Source organism: Sabethes cyaneus, chromosome 1 (genome assembly GCF_943734655.1).
Source record: "Sabethes cyaneus chromosome 1, idSabCyanKW18_F2, whole genome shotgun sequence".
Taxonomy (NCBI): domain Eukaryota; kingdom Metazoa; phylum Arthropoda; class Insecta; order Diptera; family Culicidae; genus Sabethes; species Sabethes cyaneus.
This window is the reverse complement of record NC_071353.1, coordinates 125532203-125543376: the sequence shown is the minus strand read 5'-3', so window position 1 is coordinate 125543376 and position 11174 is coordinate 125532203.

Below are 11174 nucleotides of genomic sequence, written 5' to 3'. Positions count from 1 at the left end.
TGCGCAGAAGGAGCACAACGACAAGCATAGCTAACAGTTTCTTCGCACACTGGAGACACGATGCTATTCGCTCCGTGTACCAAATAGAATATGCAATAGGCAATAATATGGACTGAAACGATTTGCTCCGTGACCTTGGGAGCATGCATTCGGTAGCGCTCCGGCAGAAAGAGAAAGATGAAACCAAACTGATGCTCACTCGCCGGCAGAGCAAAGCATCAAAGCATTGCAAAAGCAAAACAAAACAAGTCGCGTCAGAGAAGGAAACATCCGACTGAGAGAGAGCAAATCGATTCGTCTTCTGTGCTTTGCCAGGAAAACGCCGGGAATTGAGATATTTTGCAGAGCATGACAGAAGCCTGTTTGAGACTCGTGCATTTTTTTAATGCTAACAAACCAAATTTTTCTATACAAAAAATATTTTCAATGGTACAGATTTTGGTACAGATTTTTGGAAGAAAAAGTACCGATGATAAAGATTTTTGCCCCTTCCAGTACAGATGAATATGTGGCTACACTGTTTGGTAGTCCTAGTTTAACAAACACGTCAAAAACGATGGGTGTTTCACAACCGGAGCCATTTCACAGAGGACAATTCCTTAATTGTCGTTTTTTAACCATTTTCAACCAATAAAATACAAAAGTTTCAATATTTGAAGATCTCGCGTCAATAGTGTAGTAAGTATCATTCTTACAACCAGTCCCAGCTAAAGGCCTCATGGTCGGTAAAGCAGAGTTCAGCACAGAGTGAGGGTGTGTATGTGTGTATGTATGTGTTCCTTACTACTTATGCATTACCAATCTCGTTCCTAGATCCAGGAAGCGGAACAAGCTATAATTTGCCCTTGAACAAGAGGCTTCATTCGCTCCTCAAGCAAGTACCACTCTTATAACATGCCCTGGCAAGAGGCTCTCATTGTTAGTAAATGCAGAATGCAGTAGCAAGGATGTGGAGGGGCCTGAGAATAAACCCATGCTAAAATCACTTAACATCGAATGGCCTGATTCTATTAAGATTCTAACCCACGACCACTCGCTTGTCAAGGCAGAGTCGGTAACCTTGCGGCTACAGGGCCCCCATAAAAAAGTTAAAAATCAGCATTACGTGCATATATACATACTAATAAATCGTATTTGATGCGCAAAACTGGCATATCCGTGGTATTTTGGAGGCGATATACGTGATGAGAAATAAACATCCTGGTCATTCCACGTGAGTGAGCGAGAAAAAGTATAAACTTGTAATCGACTTTCTTGGATTTGATCCAAATTTTGTCAGATTACTTATTTCAGGTCAGCAAGAAAAAATCTTAAGTTTGGTGCCGATTGGACGTTCCCTCGATTAATGGGAGTACTTCCATGTTTAATGAAAAGACACCATTTTGTCAAATCCTCTTATTTTCTTTTGCTTATATTTCTGGAAATACTAGGTTTAGAAAGACTATTTTATCATGTTTCCAAAGTAAATTGTCCACGGAATCCGAAAAAATATTAGTTTTTAGCGGCAGTACGTCCAAATGTTTTTAAATACGATTTAAAAACAAAATTTGCATTTTTCTCTCAATGAGTACAATTTGATTTCAAAAATTTCAATTCCATCGTATTCCTTAGATTTTTTTACATAAGAAACACTCAAATCCAGAGTTTCTGTGATTTGAAGCAATCAACTCTCCATTTTTCATAAATGATCAAGAGTAAAATTACATTTCATTGAAGCAGTGAGTCTCTATGCATTGCAAAAACACTGTGTAGTACCGTGGAAGCATGTATACAGTATATAATAATTTTTTTCTTAACAGTGTTCAGTCGATATTAGTATGATAGCAACAACAAACATAGGAAGTAAAATCTATAGGCTATCAGCCAGCTGAAAAACATTTTATAATGTTACGGGTAAAGGGCTAGAATGTTTTACGCCATTTTAAACTTATGTTCCCATAACTAGCGTTAACAATTATACGAAAAACTAAAAAGTTGGCAACACTGTTAAGAAAAAACTTTTTTATCTGCAATATATACGCTTTCACAATAACACAAAGTGTTTTTACATTGCTAAGAGAGTCAGTGCTTCAAGAAAATGTAATTTTACTCTTGATTATTTATGAAAAATCGCTGGTTTCTTTCTTCAAATCGCTATAACTCTGGATCGGCAATAAAACACCTCGCGGTTTTAAGCGATTCTTGTGTAAGAAAAATCTGAGGAATACGATGGTATTGGAATTTTGGAAATCAAATTGTACTCATCGAGAGAAAAATGCAAATTTAGTTTTTAAATTAAATTTAAAAATATTTGGTAGCACTGCCGCTAAAAATTAGTACCTTTTTTCGGATTCCTTGGATAATTTCCTTTAGAAACATGATAAAATAATCTTTCTAAACCTAGTATTGCCAGAGATATAAGCAAAAGAAAATAAGAGGATTAAGATGTGCTTGGAAGTGGTGCTTCGAAAAAATTTATTTGCACGGTCAAGAAAATTCTAGGTCAGTCTCACAGGTGTATCGCGAAACAATTGGGAATCGATCATTGTCGGTATAACTCCGTGTGGTAAAATCGTTCAAGGAGACCCAAACGACCCAGCAGTGAGCTGGCAGCGGAAGAAAAGTGAAAACGACCGACCCTATGAAGGAAAAAAAAGTGAGGAACTACTTTAAGCACAATTCGAACGTTTCGATTCAGGACGTGGCCAAGATGGCTAATATTTCCATCTGGTTCTTCCAGCAGACAATGAAGCGGGCCGGTCTTCATGTCTCCAAGGTAAGGAAGGCACCTAACTGAATCGATAAACAGAATATGGTGGCCAAATCCCGCGCCAGGAAGCTGTACCACGAGTGGTTGGTGCATCCGGAATGCATCGTAATGGTCAACGAGACGTACATTAGAGCGGACACTAAACAGATCCCCTGCCTGGAGTTTTTCGTCGGCAAGTCCCACCTGGTTTTCCCAGAGTAGTTCCGGAAGAAGAAAGTTGGTGTGGCTAGTGATCTATGGGTGCTGAAAATTCAACAAGCCGTACATATCGACCGGTACCATCAACGGCCAAATATTCAAAGAAGAATGCCTCCAGAAGCTTCAACTGGCCTCCCTCCGGTCCCCCGTTCCGGTTTCATCCTGCCAATTTCTCGCATTTTTTTTGTCGAACCATTGTGAATTACCTACAGGGTTATTATATTATTAAATCTTAAACAATTTTCAAAATATTTTTAATCCGAAAACAGCCATATTTTCTTAGAAAGTGCATTACATTAACGTTAAACTGAGCTTAGACTATTGGGTTTAGTAAGCATAAACTCGAGCATGATTTAAATCTAATTGTTTTGACTATTAGAAGATAATCATATGATAAGTGTAAACCGTTGAAAGCAATGTTATCGAAAACATTCCGAGTTTATTTTTATTTAGGACAAAGACATAGTCACAAATATTTGCAAGCGTGAATAACGCGTCTTCGGTAATAAATTTTTTTGTTTATAAAATACAAAACAGTTTAGAGCATACGTATCATTCAATAAGTTGTGATTTAATGGCGGCACAATAAACGACGATCTCCCTTTTAAACAAACGTCTACAGTTTTCATTAGTTATTATTATGGAAGTCAAAATATGATCCAATCCGAAACCAAAATAATTTACGAAAAAACGCGAGAAAATTAGGACACATTTGCATTAATGAGCACGGATAAGAAACCGGTCTTCCTGTATGTCCATCGACTTTCAAGTAATGTACCGTAACCCTTTATAAGTCAGTGGCAGGCAGCTATGTTGCCACTAACAAAAACATTTCTCTCAATATCGTTTCACTATTTTATGTACTCAGTGGGCTCTAAAAATGTTAGGCAGCATTCCAATTCTTCCCAAACCGCTAAATGTGTAAAAAGGTAATGTGGGCCCACTTTTATGTAGCACACACCGCGATTTTTAAGCGTCAAAAACAAATTTAGTTAGCTCTATAGAAAAATGATAAACATAACTGATAAGATAAATTTTTTAATGATAATATTTTATTCAGGATTATGCGGATTTATCCTAGAAATTGGTACGAACATTCGAGAAAATGTTACAAGCAATATGTTTTGGGCCTGTCGGTCAGCTGCTACTGCTATTACCAGTATTTTTTTCAAGTTTTCCGATTGTTTTACAAAAAATAGATTAGCTAGGTCTCCTCAGTGCGAGCATTATATTTGATTGAAATGTATATTTATTCCACGTGTAGTTTAATTGGCCGCATAAAGGGTTAAAGACAGGCCAATCAAAAGCTTCCTAATGTCAGTATTGAATTCCAATCATTATTCCGAAAAAGCAGTCAAGCAGCCATTTGAGCTCTAAACTTTTACCTCTTAGTGCAAACCATTTTGTGTTTCCTGTTCACAAAAAAAGCGAGTAAAGCTATATTCCTAACTACCCTGTTATCTCAGTTATAAACGACGCTGAAACTATTTGAATTGATAGCGTTTGCTTTCTTGGGGGCACAACTACTGTAATTGCATTGTGATACAACTTTCAGCGCGACTTTACGTCCAACTGATCGACTAGCACTAATTTAGTTTGTAGCATTACACCTAGTTAAGTAAAATTTAGATTGAGCAGCCCCTCGTTACGACGGTCTGCTCCGAATTATGCTAGTTGAGTGGAAGTGAGAAAGAGTACCAACTTGTGGTACGTTTAGTAGATGTGAGTACTTTGAGTTGCCACTGAGTTGTTTGCCCACTGGAACTCGGGATAGGTTGGAAAGTTATGTGGGAGCGGGTGGTTGCGACGAGTACGCACATCCCCAAGATGATTTAACCCTTGTTCGGCTATTTGCCCAAAGAAAGAAGGAGGACTCGGGTTCGTTTCTGGCGTAAAGAGAAACGGTTCGGTTGGATCCGAAACTTCGGATGCAAGAAACCAATACTTTAGAATGCTTCGCGGTGTCTCCGTCGTTAACAAATAACTTCGGAAAAACGGACTTTCGTAAATGATTACGTAGTTCCGGTTAAGATGTATTTTTACGATGCCTCGCTGATCTGAGGGACAGCAAACTGTTACTCTGCCACTTTGTTCTAGACCGTGGAAGAGTTCGGCAGTGTTTAAAGTTTTCTTGCTTCGCGCCGCGTAGTGATCCAAAGGTATCACATGTAAGGGTAAAATAGTTTAGTTAGTGATTCTCAATATAGTTTTTCTTTTAGATAGATTAGCTCGTTAATTCGTCTGGTGGCAGCAGTTTAGTGCAGATTTTTTTCAAGCCGGAATATCGGGTAATCCGAATTCCTGTAAAAGGTATAGTTCAGCGTTAAATAGGAAGAGTGCAAGTGCGTGAGGTTAATTCCGACATTACGATGTTGGCCGTATCTTTTGTGCAGGTAGAAAGTGCTACAGACGCCATCGATCCGAGCTCCATCGACCGTTCCCGTTCAGCTGTAAGCCACGCCGGTATACCACGTCTAGTGTCAGAGTTACCTGGTCATCCGTCAACCACGACCAGAAGAACGCCGTTCGCCAAAAACCACGCGCGTTACCTGGAAGCCGCGCTCGGGTCAGCACGTTCCCGCCTTCGCGGGACACCGAGCATACCACGCGGATCGCAGCATTCACAGGAGGTATCACGTAAAACCATGGTAGTGAGTACGATTTAATTCTTTTGTCATGCGCATGAACAAAATTTCCCCCTCCGCATATATTCGCCCGGCGTCGCTAAGAGCGGCCGGTTCAGTGCACTGAATGTCTCGGAAAATTCCCTGCTAAAACTCATAAATTGAGTGATGAGTGTTCGAAACCACCACCCCCAGTGACAAACGTACTTTTTTATGCCAAAATCCTAGGTCAGCGATGCTGTCGCTGAGTAACCGTCGCCTCACGCACTCAATCCCACGCAAAAACGAGCTGTAACTCGAGATAGGCCCTAAACAAACGCTTAGCGTAGTGAGCGGATAGCCGCGAGAGAAAAAGCACCGGTACCAAAGTGAACCATATTTTCGTTAGGGTTGTCAGTAGGTAGGCCTGGGTTCGAGACCCGTCGAAACTATAAGTTACGAAATGTTTTTTTGCGCAATCAATAAAACCTGTAAATGAAACGGAAGTATTAAAAAGTCTATTAGGAAGCTATTTTTGAGTTTTTTACTAAGTTAAATGATTTTGCCCTTCGGTTACCGTTTGCAGATTATATTTTTTTTGGTTGTTGTTGCGAGCTGGGCTGACTTGCAGTCTTCAGCCTACAGTGTCGCGTTTTCTGAAGCGTTCGATGAGTAAGTGGACAGGGAACAGGCCCTGTGATGATAATTGGCAAGTAAGTTTACTTAGCCCCCCGGATAGTTTTTTTTGAGTGACGGTCGGCTGACGCCGCCGAGTATTTTTTAGAGTCTTTGGTGGATTGCTGAGGTAGTTTCCGGTACAGTTGAACCGTCTTCGAACCGAAAGTCAGAAACAAACTGAACCCGCCCGTAGGAGTGGTCTCATTTAGCTGGGCAAACCCAACAAGGTGGATGGTCTCTTTCGGGAGTGGCGCTTAAGCCATCCGCTCACTTTTGCATGACGTTCCGGTTCCAACTGCCCCGGGTTACAATTGGCGCCCAACGAGATTTGGCCTTATTTTGAGTAGATTGTACTTTATATTTGGTATATTTCTCTCTGTGGGAAAATATTGTTTTAGTTTTTTCCTTTTCTTTAGAATAACTAGGTTATAATATTATGATTTCTTTTCAATATTAAGATTGAAAACTACAATTTGAGTTGTACATGCTATACATTATTATTCTTAGATTTAGTTTATTATATTTTTGCTTTCATACTATTTACATAATTACAATTTTGAGTATTCGTACATTAAATCATTCTATTAAATAACGAGATTTTCAAGTGGATGGAAAAAATGGATAGGTTTCCCTATGCTGAACATCTAAACTCAGAAGAAGTAGACTATGAACTTTTTATACGCGGATATTTGAATGGATCAGTTAACGAACTTGACCTTGCTGGCAAACAAAGGCTGTTGAGAACTTTGTTTAAAACAGATTTGAAAGAGGGTAAAAATTATCGTTCACCGTACAATATTTCAGAGGAATTTCCTCATATATCAGGATGGGTGGCCGATTTAGCCAGGTCATTGGCCCGAATAGGCGTCGAACCAAGGTTTGAATCACGGTTATTACACTATTGGTACCGTACGAAACGTTGTAAAGCGGAAACGGAAGATCAGAAGAAGATGAGGAGAGAGTTAGTGCGTCGTATCGAAGACTGTATGAAGGATCACAAAATTAGTATGCCATCCACATTGGTCAAAGAGCGCATCAACGACTTGCTAAATAATTCGGAGTTAGCAACAGGTGGTAGCGGGCAAGGAAGACAGCCACATGACGATGAGCGAAAAAATACCGATAACATTCGGAAAGATACAGAAGCAATTCCAAAGCGCCCTGAGATACTGACGAGTACTCCGCAAACGAAGGAGAGTACGGAACTGGAGCTGAAGGTGAACCATGTGGAAAGAATGTTGACTAGCCTAATGTTGATGGTGGGTGATAATGGACCGCAAGTGGTAAAAAAGCGGAAAGATACGATGTTCGGGGGAATCTCACAACGGGACAGCCCGTCGTCTAGTGAAGAGGACAGAGAGAGCAGGCATAATGAACGATACAGCCGAAGGCGCCGAAATAGGTCAGGCAATTTAGGTAGACGTGGAAACAGCGAGAGTGGTTCAGATGAGCACAGACGATACAACCACAGATCTTCCAGTTCTAGTCGTGAAGGCGATAGACGTACAAGGGATGGACACCATGCACGCCGCCAATATCGGCGAGGCCACGAAACAGGAAGACGAGATCAGCAATACCGAGTTGAAAAATGGAAATTGAGGTTCACGGGAGACTCAAAATCAATAAGCGTAGAAAACTTCCTCTACAAAGTGAATAAAATAGCGCAAAGAGAAGGTGTTTCCGAGCGACAGCTTTTAAGAGATGTACACCTACTACTGGATGGACAAGCATCGGACTGGTTTTTCACCTTCGTAGACGATTTTGACACGTGGAAGGAATTCGAAAAATTAAATATCGGTTTGGAAATCCAAACCAGGACCAAGGTATCCGACAAAAGATTCAGGATAGAAAACAGCAACGCGGAGAATCTTTCATCGCATTTGTGACTGAGATAGAAAAACTAAATAGAATGCTCTCAAAACCGTTATCCAAAAACAGGAAGTTTGAAGTAATATGGGATAACATGAGACTGCATTACCGATCGAAGATATCGATTGTGGAAGTGAAGGATCTGCAACAGCTAATGAAACTGAACTACCGTATCGACGCAGCAGACCCGAATCTGCAGCAGAACTGGGAAACTCAACCAAGACGGTCGGTAAATAATGTAGAGGTAGAAGAAAGTGATGTCGAGTATGATGATATACCAGACATAAACGCGATTAAAATGCAGCAGCCTACAGAATTGCGGAGAAAACAAATGAACCAGACAAGCCCGCAAACACAGCCAAGAACAACCGGCAAAATGAACAACCCTCCTGAACGTGAGGACGACAATGTACAAGCGAGACGAACGTGGGTCTGTTGGAATTGCCAACAAGAGGGGCACAGTTGGAGTAATTGCCCTAGACCGAGAGTAATCTTTTGCTATGGGTGTGGAAACCTGGGAAGAACGATCCGATCATGTGAACGTTGCTCAACAGCTAACCGCCCACCGGCACACAACCAGCAGGGAAACTATTAATGGGATGGATAAACGGGAATGCAACCGTCCCAGAATGCAAACTAATTCCCGAAGCGAAGAAACCAGAAATTGAATTCGATCCGTTACTACGGATTCATCAAATACGAATTAGCGTCAGCAAGTGCCCACACATCCGCATAAAAGTATTTGACACAGAGATAGATGCATTACTCGACTCTGGAGCAGGTGTTAGCGTGGTCAATTCGACCGACCTTGCACACCAGTATGGACTGGAGATCCTTCCAGCTGCTGTCCGCGTCAGCACGGCTGATGGAACGGAATACAAGTGTTTAGGGTATCTCAACCTGCCATTCACGTATAAAAATAAAACGAAAGTGGTACCCACTATTATTGTTCCAGAATTGTCCAGGCCTTTGATTCTGGGTACAGATTTCTGGGAGAAATTTGGAATTACCCCTATGATTGACATAGGAAACGGACCGGAGAAAATAGAAACGACAAAAGCAGACATAAATGCCTTACTCTGTTTCAGCATTGAACCGACAGGCGAATGTCCAAAAATAGAAGACAGAGAACCTGACGAAACCTTAGACGTTCCCACAATGGATACCTCGCAAGAACCAGTGCCAGAGAGTATAGAGACAGAGCATGAGTTAACGGAATATCAACGAGCGGAGCTGATATCGGTGATAAAGCAAATGGAATTTACTAGTCCAGGCAAGCTGGGTCGTACCAATTTGATTGAGCATGAAATTACCCTTAGAGAAGACGCCAAACCACGAAACCAACCGGTTTACAAATGCTCACCGTACATCCAACAGGAAATAGATGCAGAGATAGAGCGATTCAAGAGTTTGGACGCAATCGAAGAATGCTACAGTGAGTGGACGAATCCACTGGTTCCAGTAAGAAAGGCAAACGGGAAGATAAGAGTCTGTCTGGACTCCAGACGGATAAACGCGATGACTGTAAAGGATGCATATCCGATGCAAAACATACAGGACATCTTTCACCGCTTAGGACGGGCTAAGTACTATTCAATAATAGACTTGAAGGACGCCTACTTCCAGATACCTCTGAAGGAAGAGAGTAGGAACTATACAGCATTTCGAACGCCCAAAGGACTATTTCGATTTAAAGTATGTCCTTTTGGTTTAACCAACGCCCCGTTCACTATGTGTCGGTTAATGAACAAAGTAATTGGATTCGATCTCCAACCATTCGTTTTCGTATACCTTGATGACATTGTCATCGCAACGGAAACACTTGAAGAACATCTAAGACTTTTAAAAATAGTTGCGACTAGACTGAAAAATGCAAGGTTGACAATTTCTCTAGAGAAGTCGAGGTTTTGTAGGAAACAGGTAATGTACCTGGGCTACCTATTGACGGAAAAAGGTGTTTCAATTGATCAATCCAGAATTCAACCGATACTGAACTACGCTCGTCCAAAGTCAGTAAAGGATATTCGTCGCCTAATGGGCTTAGCGGGATTCTATCAACGTTTTATTGCCGACTACAGTAGAATAACTGCCCCGATTACCGACCTCTTGAAAAAAGGGAAAAAGAAATTTGCTTGGACCGAAGAGGCCGAAGTAGCATTCAACGAACTGAAATCAGTTTTAACTTCGGCCCCAGTATTAGCGAACCCCGATTTTAGTAAACCGTTTACTATCGAATCGGATGCATCGGAAAATGCAGTAGGAGCAGCCTTGGTACAGGAACAGGATGGGGAAACTAGAGTGGTAGGATTTTTTAGCAAAAAGCTCAGCTGCACGCAGCGGAAATATTCTGCGGTCGAGAAAGAGTGCCTGGGTGTTTTATTAGCAGTGGACAACTTTCGTCATTATGTCGAGGGAACGCGGTTCAAGGTCGTAACGGACGCGAGAAGCCTTTTATGGTTATTCAAGATTGGAGCAGAGTCGGGGAACTCGAAGCTGCTAAGATGGGCCTTGAGAATTCAATCTTATGATATTCAATTAGAATATCGAAAGGGCAAGAACAATATTACGGCTGATTGTCTTTCAAGGTCAATCGAAGTCGTAAAAGTAACTCAGCCAGATCAGGCCTATGATGATCTAGTGACCCAAATAGTTGCTGATCCTGTGAAATATGCTGACTACCGCGTCATAGATGGGAAAATATGGAAATATGTACGTAATCTAGGTCGACAGACGGATCCGCGGTTTGCGTGGAAACAATTTCCCGAACCGGAGGAACGGAATGAAATCATTCAACAGAAGCATGATGTAGCCCACTTCGGGTTCGAAAAGACGTTAGACTCTATTAAACAACACTACGTTTGGCCCAAGATGAACGAACAAATACGGAAGTATTGTCGCGAATGCTATCGTTGCCAAATTAGCAAAGCCGGCAACAGTAATGTCACTCCACCAATGGGGTCGCAGAAACCAGTCGAATACCCGTGGCAGTTTGTGACACTGGATTACATTGGACCGTTACCTGCATCTGGTAGGAATCGATGCACATGTTTATTAGTCGCAACAGACGTATTTAGCAA